The sequence below is a fragment of the Mesoplodon mirus genome (assembly GCF_964341445.2).
Source record: "Mesoplodon mirus genome assembly, chromosome: 19".
In the NCBI taxonomy this organism is placed as follows: domain Eukaryota; kingdom Metazoa; phylum Chordata; class Mammalia; order Artiodactyla; family Ziphiidae; genus Mesoplodon; species Mesoplodon mirus.
Genome location: NC_138995.1, coordinates 3,993,495 through 4,008,666, shown reverse-complemented (window position 1 = coordinate 4,008,666; position 15,172 = coordinate 3,993,495). Strand labels below are relative to the sequence as shown.

Here is a 15,172-nt window from a genome sequence, read left to right as displayed (position 1 = left end):
AGCGCAGAGAGGTGGGCCAGAGTCTGCGGCCAAGAGAGAGACTGTTTCCAGCCTCCGGCGGTTCTTGGCTCCAGAGGTCCGGCGGGCCGGCCTTGCAGTGACATGTTTATTCTCCAGGCCCACTGCTGGCCCCGGCTCTTGGCAGGGCCGAGCGGAGGGTTCTCGGTGATGGGGACAGGCTGGCGGCTGGGGGCTGTTTGTGTCTGTGCTTGCCTGCTCCCTCGCTCCCTCCTGGTTTACATTCAAGGCGGTGAAATGTGGAGCTGAGGCCCAGGGGCCCCCTGTCCCCAGCACCTTCAGAAGCTGCACCCTGGCCCCCTGCTCGGGCTCCCGGGAGACCCTGTAGGGCCAGGGCTCCAGAGTCCCACCGGGAAGGTCTTGGGGGCCCCTCGGTCACTCAGCAGATGCCTGCGGAGCACCCGGCCAGTGCCAGGCCTCGGGTGACAGCAGTGAGCAAGACACATGGGCCCTGTCCTCCGGGGCTGGCTGTCCCCTGGCAGGGGTAACCGGGCTCCTTTAGAGGTCTCCTCGCCACCCAGCCGCAGAGCTCCTTCCCACCCGCAGTGCCTGCAGGTCCCTGTCCGCCCACGAGGCTGGCTGCAGTGAGGGAGCCGGGCTTTGGGGCCAGACGGTGCTGGCCAGCTCTGCCGCTGACCAGCAGGGTGACCTCAGATGAGGCCCTGCACCTCTCCCGGCCTCTGCTTTCTCGTCTGAAAGCGGGAGGAGGACTGTGACCCTTTACAGCTGACCTCTGGGGCCGATCACTTACTCATTCAAACACCCGCTCAGGGTCACCAGGTGCTGTGCTGGACGTGCAGTGGCAAATGAAGACCGGAGTGGCTTTTAGGGGCAGCGCATGAAGCAGGGACCGCTTTCCCAAGGGACCAGGCCAGGAAAGGGCAGACGTGATTCTTAGAGCGTAGCCAAGGATGGCGTTGGTGTCCCTGCGTCCCCATCCCAGGGCCTCACTCAAGGAGGGCCCTGTCCAGGCCAGGTTAGCCCTGTGCGAGAAGGTCCAGCTAGGGTCTTTGGGGACAGAGGGTGTTCAGGAGGGCCCCAGGTGCCTGGGCCCGTGTGTAGTGTGGAGCATCGACTGGCTGGTGACTGGACGAGCCGGCTGCTTCCCTGGGGTACAGCCCTACGGCCTCTCTGGTTCCCTCCAGATCTGGGTTCTGAGCTCCGATGGAGGGGGCCACACCACGTGGCAGGGCCTCATCCCGAGGTGTTTCAGCGGCTGCTTCTCTACCCCACGGAGGCGCATCAGCCCGTTTCCCCGGTGGACACGTGAGCGGGTGCCCGCTGCTGGGCCCGGCACTGTCTCTGACCTGCAGGTCCTCCCATGCAGCCCTCCGCTCAGACACTGATGTCCTGCTGCTTTCTCTCCTAAGTCCTCAGGTCCTTGCCCCACACCACCCGTCCCCTCTCTGTGATTCCACCAGAAACTTCGATGCCTCTAGACCAGGCTTGGCCAACTTTCTGTTAAAGGACCAGGTCGTTAATATTTTAGGCTTTGCGGGCCAGTCTCTGGTCTCTGCTGCATTTTCTTCTCTGTTATTTATTTATTCTTTACAATTCTTTTTTTTTTTTTTTTTTTTTTTTTTTTTGTGGTACGCGGGCCTCTCACTGCTGCGGCCTCTCCCGCCGCGGAGCACAGGCTTCAGGCACGCAGGCCCAGCGGCCATGGCTCACGGGCCCAGCTGCTCTGCGGCACGTGGGATCCTCCCGGACCGGGGCACGAACCCGCGTCCCCTGCATCGTGCGGACTCCCAACCACTGCGCCACCAGGGAAGCCCTATTCTTTACAATTCTTTACAATTCTTTAATGTGAAATGTAAAAACCATTCTCAGCTCGGCTGGCCGGTGGGTTGCGGTTTGCCGTGGCCTCCTGCAGACCAGCTGGGTGGGATGTGGGTTGGCTGTGCATCACCCGCGTCTGAAATTTTTGTTTTCTGAGCACAGACCTGCTGAGCTGCACACATATATTGGCTCTGTTAACTCGGACAACAGCCCCGTGATGGGCACTGTGAACCCATTTCACAGGTGAGGAAACTGAGGCACAGGGAGATGAGAAAACCAGCCTGTGGTCTCACAGCGGGTCAGGGCAGCACCGGGATTTGAACCCAGGCCATCAGTGTCTATCTCAACCACGATGCCTCACCATGTGGCTTTTGGTGCCCAGCTTCTCTGCCGCCTGCCCCTACCTGGGTTATTTTGGATGTAAAGGAAACCCGGATTCTATTCCTGGCTTTTTCTGGGTCTCTCTTGGCCCCCCCCGGCTGGCCTGCGTCCCCATTGACATTTGCCTTCTCCCAACCTGTCCCCATCACCTTCACTTGCCCCACATGAGGGAGACACCCTCTGGAGCAGGTCAAAGTTCCAGAAATGGCTTCGGCAGCACCTGCTTCTTCATGGCCAGCCCTCAGGTCACACAAGGCAGAGCAGTGTCCCTTCAGCTGCTTGGCCCACATTCTGCAACCCTATATCTAAGCCACATGGGCTTGGCCACGGCACGTGACTGAGGCGGGGAGTAGGAGCCCCAAGCTGTCAGCCCGACATTGCCCGCTGGACTTGTCCTGGCTATAGGGGCAGCTGTGGCTGAAAGGTCACTGGGAGAGGTTGTCCCTTGCCACTGATCAGGCACAGAAAGTGATCCCTTGGCGTCCTGAAGCTTTGGACCACCAGAGGCTGGTTCTGAACTTTCTGACCTCCCAAGGTGCTGTCAAAAAGACTGGGAAGTTTTGGGCTTCCCTGGCGGTGCAGTGGTTGAGAGTCCGCCTGCCGATGCAGGGGACATGGGTTTGTGCCCCGGTCCGGGAAGATCCCACATGCTGCGGAGCGGCTGGGCCCGTGAGCCATGGCCACTGAGCCTGCACGTCCGGAGCCTGTGCTCCGCAGCGGGAGAGGCCACAACAGTGAGAGGCCTGTGTACCGCAAAAAAAAAAAAAAAAAAAAAGGGAATTTTGGACAGGTGATTCAAATGAGAGAGAACACAAATAATATATGGGGAAATAGTTACATAAAAACTACTAAAATATCAGAAAAAATAAGACTTGGTGCTGGTGAATTCCCAAAATATGGCTCATTTGTATTGCTGGTGGCAGCACAAATCTGTATCATGTTGTCTGTTCCTCAAACCATTTGTCAATGTGTATCCAGGGCTTTTAAAAACACTCCATACTTTTGACCCAATAATCCCATTTCTAGAAATGCATCCAAAGGAATGAACTTGCAAGAATGAAAAGGATAAGACACAGAAAGATGTTCTTTGCACTGTTGTTTATAATAGTGGGGAAGTTCTGAACATCCAACAATAAAATACAGTTAGGCAAACTGTTGTGTACCCCTGGGGGTGGAATATTCTGTGGCTTTAAAATGACAGCCATGGAGCCCATTTCAACACAGAGAAGCTGATGATCTAATGCTGAGTCAAAATAAGCAGAGCACAAAATTGTACACGTGTCTTGATTACAGCCTTAAAGAAATATGTCCATGGAAGTCCAGGCTGGAAGAGGACTTGGAAAGCTGGTACGGTTGTGTTCACAAGGTGATGAGACCCCCTCCCATTGAAACACGCGTTATTGCTATCACCGAGTTGTCTTAGTGTTAAATGTGAGGCAGGCATTTCTGTGCCATGTGACCTTGGACAGGCCACTGGCTGTGTCAGCCTCGCTTCCACCATCTGTGAAATGGGGCGGCACCTCTACAGCTGCCCTTGGGGTTATGGGAACCGGAGGGGCCTGCCTTGCAAGGCCTATATTATGGGTGACACCTTGTTGTCCTGTGTGGAGCTGGATTGTCACCATCGAGCCTAAGGAGGCCAGTAGTGAGGGTGGAGGGGTGTAGACCAGGCCCCCCTGCCAGGTGAACCAGGGAGCCTGGCCTCTGATATTGAGGACCTACGAGGTGGGTGTGGGGTAGCCTCTCCAAGGCCACCCAGCTCCTGAGACTTGGAGCTGGGAGCTGCCCCAGGCCCTTTCCTTGGCTTTGATGCTGCCTTGTGGGGTAGAGCCTTTCAGATAGGGAGGGCTTCCTTCCTGGGAGCCAATGGGATCTTTGAACTCTTGGATCTCATGCGACAAGGGGACTGAAAGCTTCTGTGTCACCTTGGTGCCAGTGTCACTTGACACATGGCCTGTCAAATGGCTTCCGTTTGGTGGAGGATTCCTGTCGTGGGCTGAATTGTATCCCCCCCCACAAATTCCTGTGTTGAGCTGCTAAGCCTAGCACCTTAGAATTTGACTGTATTTGACTATACTTGGGTCTTTACAGAGGTCATCGGGGGGGCCCTGATCCAATAGGACTGGTGTCCTTGTAAGAAGAAGAGATTAGGACACAGACACACACAGAGGGAAAACCCCGTGAGATATACAGGGAGAAGATGGTCCCCTGCAAGCCAAGGAGAGAGGCCTTGGAAGGAACCAAACCTGCCAACAACCTTGGTCTCCAACTTCCAGCCTCCAGAATTGTGAGAAAAATATGTCTCTGTTGTTTGAATCTGCCGGCCTGGTACTTGGTTACGGCAGCCTGAGCAGTAGACGTCCATGGGGTGTCCAGCATCCACAGGGTGATAGCTGAACTTGTTCAGAAGTGTGTGAATGGGGCTGTCTGGGTTTTATTAACTGCACCGTATGGTTGGACGTTTAGACGGTTTCCGCCACTATTATAAATAACAGTGCAAAGAACATCTTCCTGCACGTTCACAGTTTTCATGCTTGTAGGGTACATTTCCACAAGTGTCCCAGGGCCATGGCTGCTGCATATGGCGGTCCACCCACCCCTAGTGCATTAGTCAGCAAGGCTGGTCCCTCCGTGTGAGGAAGACACCCCAGCCCGGGGGAGCCCAGAGCCTGGGCTCACACCTGGTAAGAGTGCCCTCCAGGGGACCACATGACCTTGAAGGTCACCTGGGCTCTGACTCTGAGCTGAGCTTCTTGTGGGAGCGGGGAGCGTTGGAGGAGCCCCTCGGCCAGGGGTGGGAAGACCGGCGTCCGCAGGCAGCTCAGGCTCACAGGCTCCGGGGGCGGAGGTCAGCCGGCTGTTGGCAGCTGCGCCGAGCCAGTCGTGTGGGAACGGAGGGCTCGGTCATCCCCACAAAGATTTTCTGTGGCTGGTTCTGGGAGAGAGAGAGCAGGAGAGAAAGAGAGAGCTGTGCAGCGAGGTGGAGGCCATCCCCAGGCGCCTCTTGCCAGGCTGGGAGCTGGCACCAGCTTCCTCCCTCCGGGTACATAATATCCCATAATAGGCTCTGGCTGTTAGGAGTCCAGAGACAGAAAAAAGATTGACATCATGCAAGCATTGGGTTTGGTGAGTGGAGTGCCCGCCGGCCCCTTCGCCACGGTAGCGGCTTCTGTCCACCTGGAGAGGTCTGCTCGGGGGGTCAGCGCCTCGAGGGACAGTGCTGGGGCCCAGTGTACCCCCAGGTTCCCGTCCACCCAAACCTGTGAAATGTGCCCTTATTTGGAAATAAGCTCTTTGCAGATGTGATCAAGTTAGGATGAGGTCACTGGATGAGGGTGGCCCTGAATCCACTGCCTGGTGTCCTTATAAGACGAGGGGAATTTGGACCCTGGCAGAGAGGACGGTAGGCGGAGACAGACACGCACACGGAGGCCACGTGAAGATGGAGGAGAATGGAAAGGATGCAGCTACAAGCCAAGGGCCGGCAAGGATGGCTGGCAGCCACTAGAAGCTAGAAAAGGCAGGACGGATCCTCCCCTAGAGCCTTTGCAAAGAGTGTGGCCCTGCCAGTACCTTGATTTCAAACTTCTCCAAACCGAGCAAACGAACTTCTGCTGTTTAAGCCACCTGGTTTGTCACAATTAGTTATGGCAGCCCTGGGACGCCAGTGCACTCGCCCGGTGGTCCTTCCCTTCTTTCTCCCTCCGTGGCCTGGCATGTCCCTCTTACAGACCGCGAGTCCCAAGAGATGAGAGCGGCTTTCACATGCCTCGTCTCCTGGGTGGGGCTGGCCGTGGGCCGGCACACAGTAGGTGCACAGTAAAGGTTTGCTGAGTGGATGAGAGGGGCGGGGGCTGGGGCAGGAGGAGAGGGGAAGGGGTGACTCTCAGAGATGACCCTGTGGCCGGCAGGGGGTGGGGGGCGGCCCCTCCCCTCCCCTTCCCATGCCTGCCCCGTCCTTCTTGTCCAGGCTTGGCTTCAGGGGAGGGGAGGGGTGCTGTGCCTGTCTCAGGCCCGGCCAGTGCCCACTGCTCCTGTCTCTCTCCTGCCTCTTGCTGGCCATCTGGCTTTGGGCAACTTACCAGACCTCAGTTTCCCCCAGTGTAAAATGGGTTTGCAGCACCCTTCCTTTGGGTCATCTTGGGAAATAAGCCTGTTGGCCTGTGGAAGGCAGCGTGGTGGACGTTTGCGTGGATCTCGACAAAGGCTGGTTTGGATGGGGAGCAGCCGGGCCAGCCGAGGGAGGAAGGAGGGTGGAGGATGCCCATGGAGAAGGGAGGAGGGCGCAGTGGTTGAGGGCGTGGTGTTGGAGGGCAGGTCCTGTGTGGCCCCTCGGCTGTACCATTTCTATCCTGGGGTAGCTGACTCTCTGGCTCAGTTTCCCCATGTGGAAAATGGGGGCAGTGAAAGCACCCACCTCACAGGTGACTGGGTGTGAAGGGGACAGGGAGCCTTGCACAGGCTCTCCAAGCCTGCACCTCAGGTGATGAGGGGAGAGGGCGGGAGAGGGTGCCTGATACGGACAGGACATTCCGTACCTGTGGAATCGGCTTGTCTTCATTTCTGGCCTGCATTCGGGGCTGAGGAGGAAAGTGCTGGCCGGGCAAACCAGAGGAAGCTTCTCGGTACAAAAGCCTTGGCATCTGAAGGTTGGTTGTCCCTTGAAAGAGCCATGCAGAATGTCACAGGGTGGGAGTCTGAAGGTCCCTGAGCCACCCACGCCTCCCCTCTGTGCTTTTGAGTAGGGGGACCCAGGCTCAGAGGGAGCGTGACGTGTGGGAGAGGTGATGCCGGTGCAGACCCGTGCCCTGCCCCTGGCCTGCCCTGCTTTGTGTACTGTACTGTGTTTGAGTGAAACTGGGGTCGCCCCTGCACCCGTGCATCTCCCTGCTGGAACCCGGCACACGCATCGGGAAACGTTTGGCAGGGGTCAGAGGGTGGTCTGCACTGTGGAAGCGAGGCATCCTGCTGGGCATGGAGACCCCCCCTCCCCCCTGCCTATCTGGGGGCCGGGGCCTGTCTTATCACTGAGTATCCCTCGGGTTGGGAATGAGCAGCTCTCCAGGAAGGCGTCTTTTCCTGTTGTCACTTCTTTCTTCCCTGCGTTTTCCAAGATGGCAGAGAGAGTCCCCGTGTGCCAGCTGCAGCCGCAAGGTCCTAGGACCCCATCCTTGTTCCCCCGAGACCACCCGAAGGGCCGTGTTATGCCCATTGCACAGATGGGCTTACTGAACCCTGCCAGGCTGGTGTTTCCCTTTCTCTGTTTCTCGCCTGGGTCAGGGAAGGCAGGCTACCCTGGTCGCCTGGCCCTGCAGGGGACAGGTGGGCGGCACCTCCCAGGGTGGCCCTAGCCCGAGGGAGGGTGATTCCTGCTGCTATTTTCAGCCACTCCAGGGAGACCCTGGGCTGCAGCCACCCACCGCGGTCCACGGCTGTCGGGACTGGCCTGTGGGTCTCACGTGATGTCGGAGTATCCTCCTGGCCCGGGAGGGGCCCGCACCCCTGCGCTCAGCCCCTCGCCCCTTTCCTGGAGGCAGAGTGGGGGCATCCCATGGCGTGTCCCCCACCCCTCTGGGCTGGGGGCAACTCAGCGTTAACCCCGTGCCTGGGTTTCCCGAGCCCTGTTGGGGCCCCCCGCTCCAGTGGGTGGCTGTAAAAATAGCACTTGCTTTCAGTTAGGAGCTGGGGGCGGCGGGGGCCCAGTTTCCCTGCTCCTGGAGGAATTACCAGCCCACATGTTGCCAGGAGCCTTGGCTGGGAGAGGCAAGCGAGGCTCCAAGCCGGCGAGCGGGCGGCGGCACAGATGGAAACTCGATCCCGGCTCAGCAGACTGTTTGATTTATTTTAAAATCAAGCAGATGGCTGCTGCAGGGGTTTGTTTAAGTTCAGCTCCGAGCCGGGCCCGTGGCCAGGAGCCTCGGGGCAGCTGCGCCAGAAATTTTTCAATGACTTTGGTCGTCAAACCACCTCTTCCCTCCCTTTTGAACTTGAGCCTCACCACACACATGTCGGCGGCCGCGCGCGCCTTCCCCGCGCGGCCCGGCTGCTCCCGGCTCTCCCGTCCTCCCTTTGTCTCGCTGCCGCCACCTCTGTCTTTGTCCTCCCATCTCGCTCTGGCCCTGTGTGTCTCCCGCTTTCTGGGTCTCTCTGGGTGTCCTCACCACTCCCTTTCGCAGAGAACCTTCCCACATCTCCCTCCCGGTTCCCTGGCTTCCTCCAGCGGCTCCCGCCCTCCCCCTGCTCCAGGCACATGGGAGAACAGCCAACCTTTGTGGCCACTCAGCGTCCTCTGGGCTGCCCCCTGTGTAAGACACTGTGGCTGGGAACGCCAGGCCCCGACCGTAGAATCCTGGAGGGGATCAGCCCTCCGAGGTCAAGCGGCTCAGCCCCCGCCCGGGGCACGGAGGCCGGGCGGCCCGCAGCTGTCCCTGCTGGGCGGCGGGTGGCCTGGGCACCTCCGAGGAGCCCGCTGTGTGGCTGGGGAGGCCAGCTGGGGGCCGCCAGCGGGGTTCATGCTCCCCTCACCATGTGCCCCCCCAAAACGGCTGGCAAACAAGCCAAGTTACATCCCCCGCACCCCCAAAGGGACTAATTGGTCCCCTGTTCACATAGCCAGCAGGCTCTCCAGCCTCAGACCCCCAAGCCAGGGTTGCCCGGCCTCATCCCCTAAGGGGCCCAGCACCCACTGCCCTGCTTCCTAAACAAACCAAGGCTTTAAATAGCAGCCAGCCCTGTAAATAACCCCAGGTCCCCAAGGAGCGCTCTCCGGGCGGGTGGAGCGCGGCCCCCAGTTACCCCGGCACCACGGGGTGGGGGGAGCCCCGATGGCACGCGGCCCCTGGCCTGGGACGGGGGCCAGGCCTCATGGCAGGCCCTGGGTGGGGCTGGGATGTTTTTCTGCCTCTGGTGGCTGCAGTTGATCTGGTGGGTGCTGACTCAGCTGCCCCTCCCGGTCCCTGTCCCCCAGGGTCACCCCTGACTCGCTGGCCCGCCTCAGGGAGGACAGGAGAGGCCTTCGCCAAGCTGGCCACGTTGCAGCTGAGGGTCCGCCGGGGGGACCTGGAGGAGAGGCCAGGATGCTGGTTCCACATCTCCCCTCCTCTCGGCCGCGTCCGTGCTGACAGGGGACCTGGCCGGGCCCCCAGTGCCCCTCTGCCGCCTCTGGGGTCCTCAGTGGAATGACCTCACGTGCTCTAGGGTGGAGGCCCCAGCCTCTTCCTCCCTCAGCCTCTGCCCCGAACTGGGTGCAGGGAGACCTTGGGGACAGACTTGTCGAGAACGGCAGCGTGTGGAGCCCAGACCTGACTCGGGGCCAGAGCAGGACTCCTGCATCCCTCGCCCGCCAGCGAGTTGGTGAAGTGATCGCAGGTCCGTGGCCTCCATAGGGGATATTTTCACGTCCCAGCGCAAGTGCATTAGTTCTCTGTGGCATCGTGGATGATGGAAACGAGCCCACCAGCAGCTTTAAGTCTTGAAAAAACTCTCCCAAGAGGTTTACATCTATTTTCCAAACAGCCGATTCCCACTGCCCCCCTTAGCCATGCACCAGCGTCTGTCAGATCAGTTTGAAAATTGTAATGATTTTAGCTCCTCCTGGAGCAGCCCCGGGAGCTGAAAACGTGGCCCAATTAAAAAATGCATCCTGGCTTGCTGCATGGACTGGACGCGTGGAGGTGGTTCCTGTCGAAAATGCTCCCTGGGAGATGGGGAAGCTTTCGTTTATTTATTTTCTGTCTCATTGGTCCCCCTCCTGCGCTGGCCCTCCCCACGCAGAGGTCTGGAGCCACCACAGGGCTTCATTCATACCGTGATTTTTCTTCTCCTCTTTCTAGTTTAATTTTTGTGTAAGAAAGAGGAAAACAAAAATTTTTAAATGATATACTGTATATCCCCAAAGCATGTTTGTGAAATGTCTCAGACTTTCATTTTCCAGGTGGTTTTACCAGATTGATGTTTTTGTTCATTTTCCGATGAGTTGTACGAAGGAGAAGTTGGTTTACTGGGCAGGCAGGCATCAAAGCGATCACACCCATGTGTCTATCTCAGGAAAACACAGAAAAATGCCTTTAGACCTACCAGTGTTATAGATGATAAAATCTTCAAACTGCTAAACTTGATGACAGCCAAATGGGGCCGGTACCATTTTTTTTTTTTTACACTTCTTTATTGTGTGAAAAATAAACACCATGTAAAATTTACCATTGTAACCGTTTTAAAGGGTCCAGTCTAGTGGCGTCAAGTATGTTCACACTGTTGTATAACCATCACCACCGTCTAGTTCCAGAACTTTCTCATCACCCTGAGCAGAAACTCCATACCCATTTCCAGTACCATCTTCAAGACGTTCTGAGGCAGATACCCTGCCCAGGTCCCACGGGGCACATTCAGAGGGTTCCTGTGTAGGGACGCAGTGGAGAGAGCAAAGGAGCAGAAAGCCGTGGCAGAGAATTGTGCGCTGGTCTGGTCCAGGTCCAGTTTAGCTTAGTTCATTTCTATTCCGACTCTCTGGTTTCCTGGATGCCCGGCCCTTGGTGGGATCCAGAAGCTCCATCATTCATTCAGTGAAGGTCTGTTGAGTCCCCGCTATGTGTGGGGCACTGTCCTGAGTAAGGAAGACAGCTCTGAACAAGACAGACCTGCCGCTGCTCCCCCATCCCTCCCCCATCCCTCCCCCATCCAGTGTACCTTCTGCTGCGGGAGCCTGACTGAGAAGAAGAAAGGGAACAAATAGGCAACCAGCTATTATCGTGGAGATGGTGAGGGCTGGAGGGAGTCAGGGAGCAGGGGCTGTGTGGGGATTGACCAACAGATGCTGTGGTTGGGAGGTACAGGGCCAGGTGAGGAGTGGTGTTGGCAGGGGGAACAGAAAAGCGGTCCGTGCAGAGGCCCTGATGGGAAATGAGCTTGAGGTTTTGTAGGTAAAGCAGGAGGTCGGCATGACTGGAGTGGACGAATAGGGTGGAAGGAGAGCCCGGGGGGAGGTCTGAGAGGGGAGGTCCGAGAGGCCAGTGGGGCTGGGGGGCATGGCGCCTTGGGAGTTTCAAGTGGGAAGGGGATCCACTGGGGCAGTTCCCCAGGGAAATGTGACCTGATTCACGTAACGCCCCTCCCTCTGGCTGCTGAGTGGGGAGCAGGCTGGAGTGGGCAGGCATGGACATGGCATCAGAGAATACACTGAGTCCCGTCAAGGTCCACTTCTTCCCCGTTCAGTTGCCCTTTGATCATTCCGACTACTTCACGGAGAGTCTCAGGCTGTCTTGCTGTATAAGTTATCTACTGCTGTGTAACAAAATACACCAAAACGTTGCAGCTTGGAACAACAATTATTTGTTTTCTCACCGTTTCTGTGGGGCTGGCTCATGGGGGTGTTTCTGGCTTCAGGTCTCTGATGAGGCTGTAATCAGGCTGTTGCCGGGGCTGCGATCTTTCCTGAAGGTTTGACTGACGTCTCACATGGCTGTTGGCTGCAGGCCTTAGTTCCTTACCGTGTGGGTCTCTCCCTAGAGCAGCTGGCTTCACCCAGAGCCAGTGACCCACGAGAGAACCAGGAAGGAACTTCTTTGCCTCAGATGACCTGGTCTCAGAAGCCACACGCTGTCACTTCTGCCATGTTCTGTTCATTGGAAGTGAATCACTAAGTCTGGCCCAAACTCAAGGGCCCTACCTCTTCAAGGGAGGCATGTCAAAGCATCCGTGGACATATTTTTAAACCACTACACTTGCTGATCTCCATTTTTAATAGGGAGGGAATAGGCCTTGGGTCCCGAGCCTTCACTGGGAGTAGTATTTGGCTAAAACTGAATAGCATTGCCTCGTTTTCACAGTATGTATTTTTAGGGTTACTTTCTATTTATGTTGTTTAATACTGATTTTCCTTTTAGGGTACTCATGTACATTTTAAATTTATTTAAGCTTAAACAGTGAGTTGACTTAAGGAAGATTATGAAGTAAGAGAAACGAAGTAGAATTAAGCGGGGGAGGTGGAACATGACGGCCACGGTGGGGCCTGCTGGCAGCAGAGTGGCTGAGAGTGCGGGCTCTGGGTTCGAATCCTGCCTCAGCTGCCTAGAGCTGTGTGACCGTGGGTAATCTAACCCCTTTGGGCCTCAGTTTCCCCCTTGATAAAGTGAGGGAGCAACCTGCTGCCTGGGCTGTTGTGGAGCCCAGGTAGAGTCTCCACAGAAGGGCTTGGCATGGGGCCGGGTAGGGAGTAAGGGCCCAATGAGTGTCCCCTGCTAGGAGATGACACGTGCTTTCGGCCTCACCACACGGTCTGCGGGGCTCTCGTGATGCCCCTGCTGTGTGTGTGTGTAGCTGGAGGACCAAGGAGATACCACCCCTCCCCTCTGCTCACTCAGAGCAGTGGTAGCCCTTGTTGGTGAGGGTGGGGAAGACTCTGGGTGGGTTCTTCATCTGGTCAGAAAACTGAGGTTACCCGTGAAGTAACCTAATAAGTAACCTAAGCAGTGGTCATCCTCCCCATCCAGTTGCCTGCCTGCCCATCCATCCATCCATCCATTTTTCTTTCCATTTTCAACACATGCATCCGTCACCCATCCTTCCATCCACCCATGTGCCTTTCCTTCCTTCTTCCGTCCATTCATATCTCTGTTTTACTTGATTCCTTCATTCTCTTCGTCCATCTATCCATGCATCTTTTTTCCCCTCTGGGCATCCATCCACCTGTCCATCCATCTATCCATCCATCCTTTCATCCATCCATCCATCCATTTTTCCTTCCTTTCATCCATCCATGTGTCCATCCATCTGCCCAATTCATCTGTCCATCGGTCTGTCCATCCATCCGACAGGCACTGGATTTTTTTTTCAAATAAACTTATTTATTTATTTTTGGCTGCGTTGGGTCTTCGTTACTGCGCACAGGCTTCCTCTGGTTGTGATGAGCGGGGGCTGCTCTTCGTTGTGCTGCACAGGCTTCTCATTGTGGTGGCTTCTCTCGTTGGGGAGCACGGGCTCTAGGCGCGCGGGCTTCAGTAGTTGTGGCACGTGGGCTCAGTCGTTGTGGCTCACGGGCTCTAGAGCGTGGGCTCAGTAGTTGTAGCGCACGGGCTTCGTTGCTCCGCGGCATGTGGGATCTTCCCGGACCAGGGATTGAACCCGCGTCCCCTGCATCAGCAGGTGGATTCTTAAGCACTGTGCCACCGGGGAAGCCCAGGCATTGGATTTTGCACTGAGGATGTAGCAATGAACAAAACAGCCCCTGCCATCAGAGAGTTCCTGTCCAGTCAGGAGGCCTGTACGTTGTGAAGGACCTGAGAGGAGATAGTGGGTTATCCTGTCACCGTGTAGTGAGCACCTGCTGTATGCAGCATTGTGATCAGTGAAGGCAAAGACATGAGGACCTCACAGTGGGTGTGTCTGTTGGACAGAGGGTGTCAAAAGGGGGCGCGATCAGTTCTGCCTTGCAAGGGAGGGAATACCTGAAGGGCTCTTGAGGACTGTGCAGGAGTTGGCCGGGTAGGGGAGGGAGAAAGGGTGATTCAGGTGGCGGGAGCTGCACAGGCAGGTTGGGGACATCTGCACCGTTGGGGAGCACCTGGGGGAGTCACGGAGGAGGACTTGGAGGTGGGGCCAGACTGAGGGGTGGTTGGGCCCCTTGAGGGAAACCTTGGGAGTTGGGGAGGATAAGCATAGGCAGAGAACATGGGAGGGGCGTCATTTCAGGCCAGCTGGGACTCCAGATGGATGCTGGCTCTGCGATGAGCCCCAGGAGAAGGAGACGCATTCATTCACTCACTCACTTATTCACCCAGCATTTCCTGCACCCTGGCCATGTCCTGGCGCAGGGGATACAGCAGGAAACAAGACAGGCAAGGTCCTGCCGTCACAGGCTCACAGTCTAATTGGAGGCCTCAGACGTTAAACCTAAATCAGCGCCACGAGAATTCCCTGCTGGGTGGTGAGAAGTGCGTAGTGGAGAAAATACTGCAGGAGAGGGGGGTGGGGGGGATGGCCTCTCCCAGGAGGGGGCACTTAAGCAGAGGGGCAGTGGGCAGAGAGTAGCTTCCAGGCAGAGGGAACAGCACGCACAAAGGCCCTGTGGTGGGTGCGAGCCTGGCCTCCTAGAGGAGGTGGTGCCTAGTCCAGGCTCTCAAGCACCCCTGTCATTTGGCTTGTGGTGAGGGGTGAATAGATTACAGGGGTGATGTCAAGAAGTCAGAGATGGAGAGGGCTTTACCAGGATTTGGGGTTTTTTTCCTGTGGGTGCTGGGGAGCCACTGAAGGTTGTTGAGCGGGGGAGGCTTGTAAGCATTGTTCTTGGGCAGCAACGTGCTGGATGGCCGGGGGAGACCAAAGCTCTAGGGCCGGAAGCTTCTGGGAATGCTGAGTCAGTGCAGTTAATGCCCAGGCTTTAAGGTCAGCCAAGCCTGGGGCTGAATCCGTCCCCTGCCGTGAGCTAGCGGTGTGACCCAGGCAAGGAACTCATGCCCTCTGACAGCCTCGGATCCTCACCTACAGAATGTGCATGAAGACTGTGCCTGTCTCTGGGGTCGTCATGGAGATGCCAGGAGGTGTGTCTAAGCAGCCTAGTCCCTGCACGTGTAGGAGCCTCGCATGGATCCTGGCAGCTCCCCAGGCCCCGTGAGAACTGTATGTGAGTCGTGGGTAGACGCAGAAGGCAGGAGGGCAGCTCCGCTGTGCCCGACGAGGAGGCGTGCAGAGAGATGTCTCAGTTTACCCCGTTGCAAAGGGGCCTGGGGTCTCCCGCCCTCCCCAGAGAGAGAACACGCCCGAAGGAGTTACGCGGCCCCCAGCCCGGCAGCCTCTGTCGAGCTGTGCAGGGCCTGGGCATCCGACAAGCCAAACAAGTGTTTTCAACTCCCTGCAGCGTGGCTGCCAAGTGGAATCGCTTCCACGGTCGGCTCCGGTGGGAGGGGTGGAGGGGACACCACGAAGGGAGGTCACACGGCTGGGAGTCAGGAGTGCAGCCTGCAGAGTGGGGGTGGGGGGGGCATCTCCGGGCCCGGGCTGA

At 57.3% G+C, this 15,172-nt stretch overlaps 1 protein-coding gene and 1 long non-coding RNA gene across 3 annotated transcripts in view; one reads left to right on the top strand and one right to left on the bottom strand.

Moving 5' to 3' along the window:
- The window catches only part of GSE1 (Gse1 coiled-coil protein), a 425,485-nt gene that overhangs the window by 34,003 nt on the left and 376,310 nt on the right, over nt 1-15,172 (top strand). The window lies entirely within an intron of this gene.
- On the bottom strand, nt 3,260-8,392 carry LOC309794937. The gene is made up of 3 exons (XR_014292203.1): nt 8,177-8,392; nt 6,717-6,838; nt 3,260-5,113 (listed from the first exon to the last, which is right to left on the bottom strand). It is a non-coding gene; the product is annotated as an uncharacterized lncRNA (long non-coding RNA).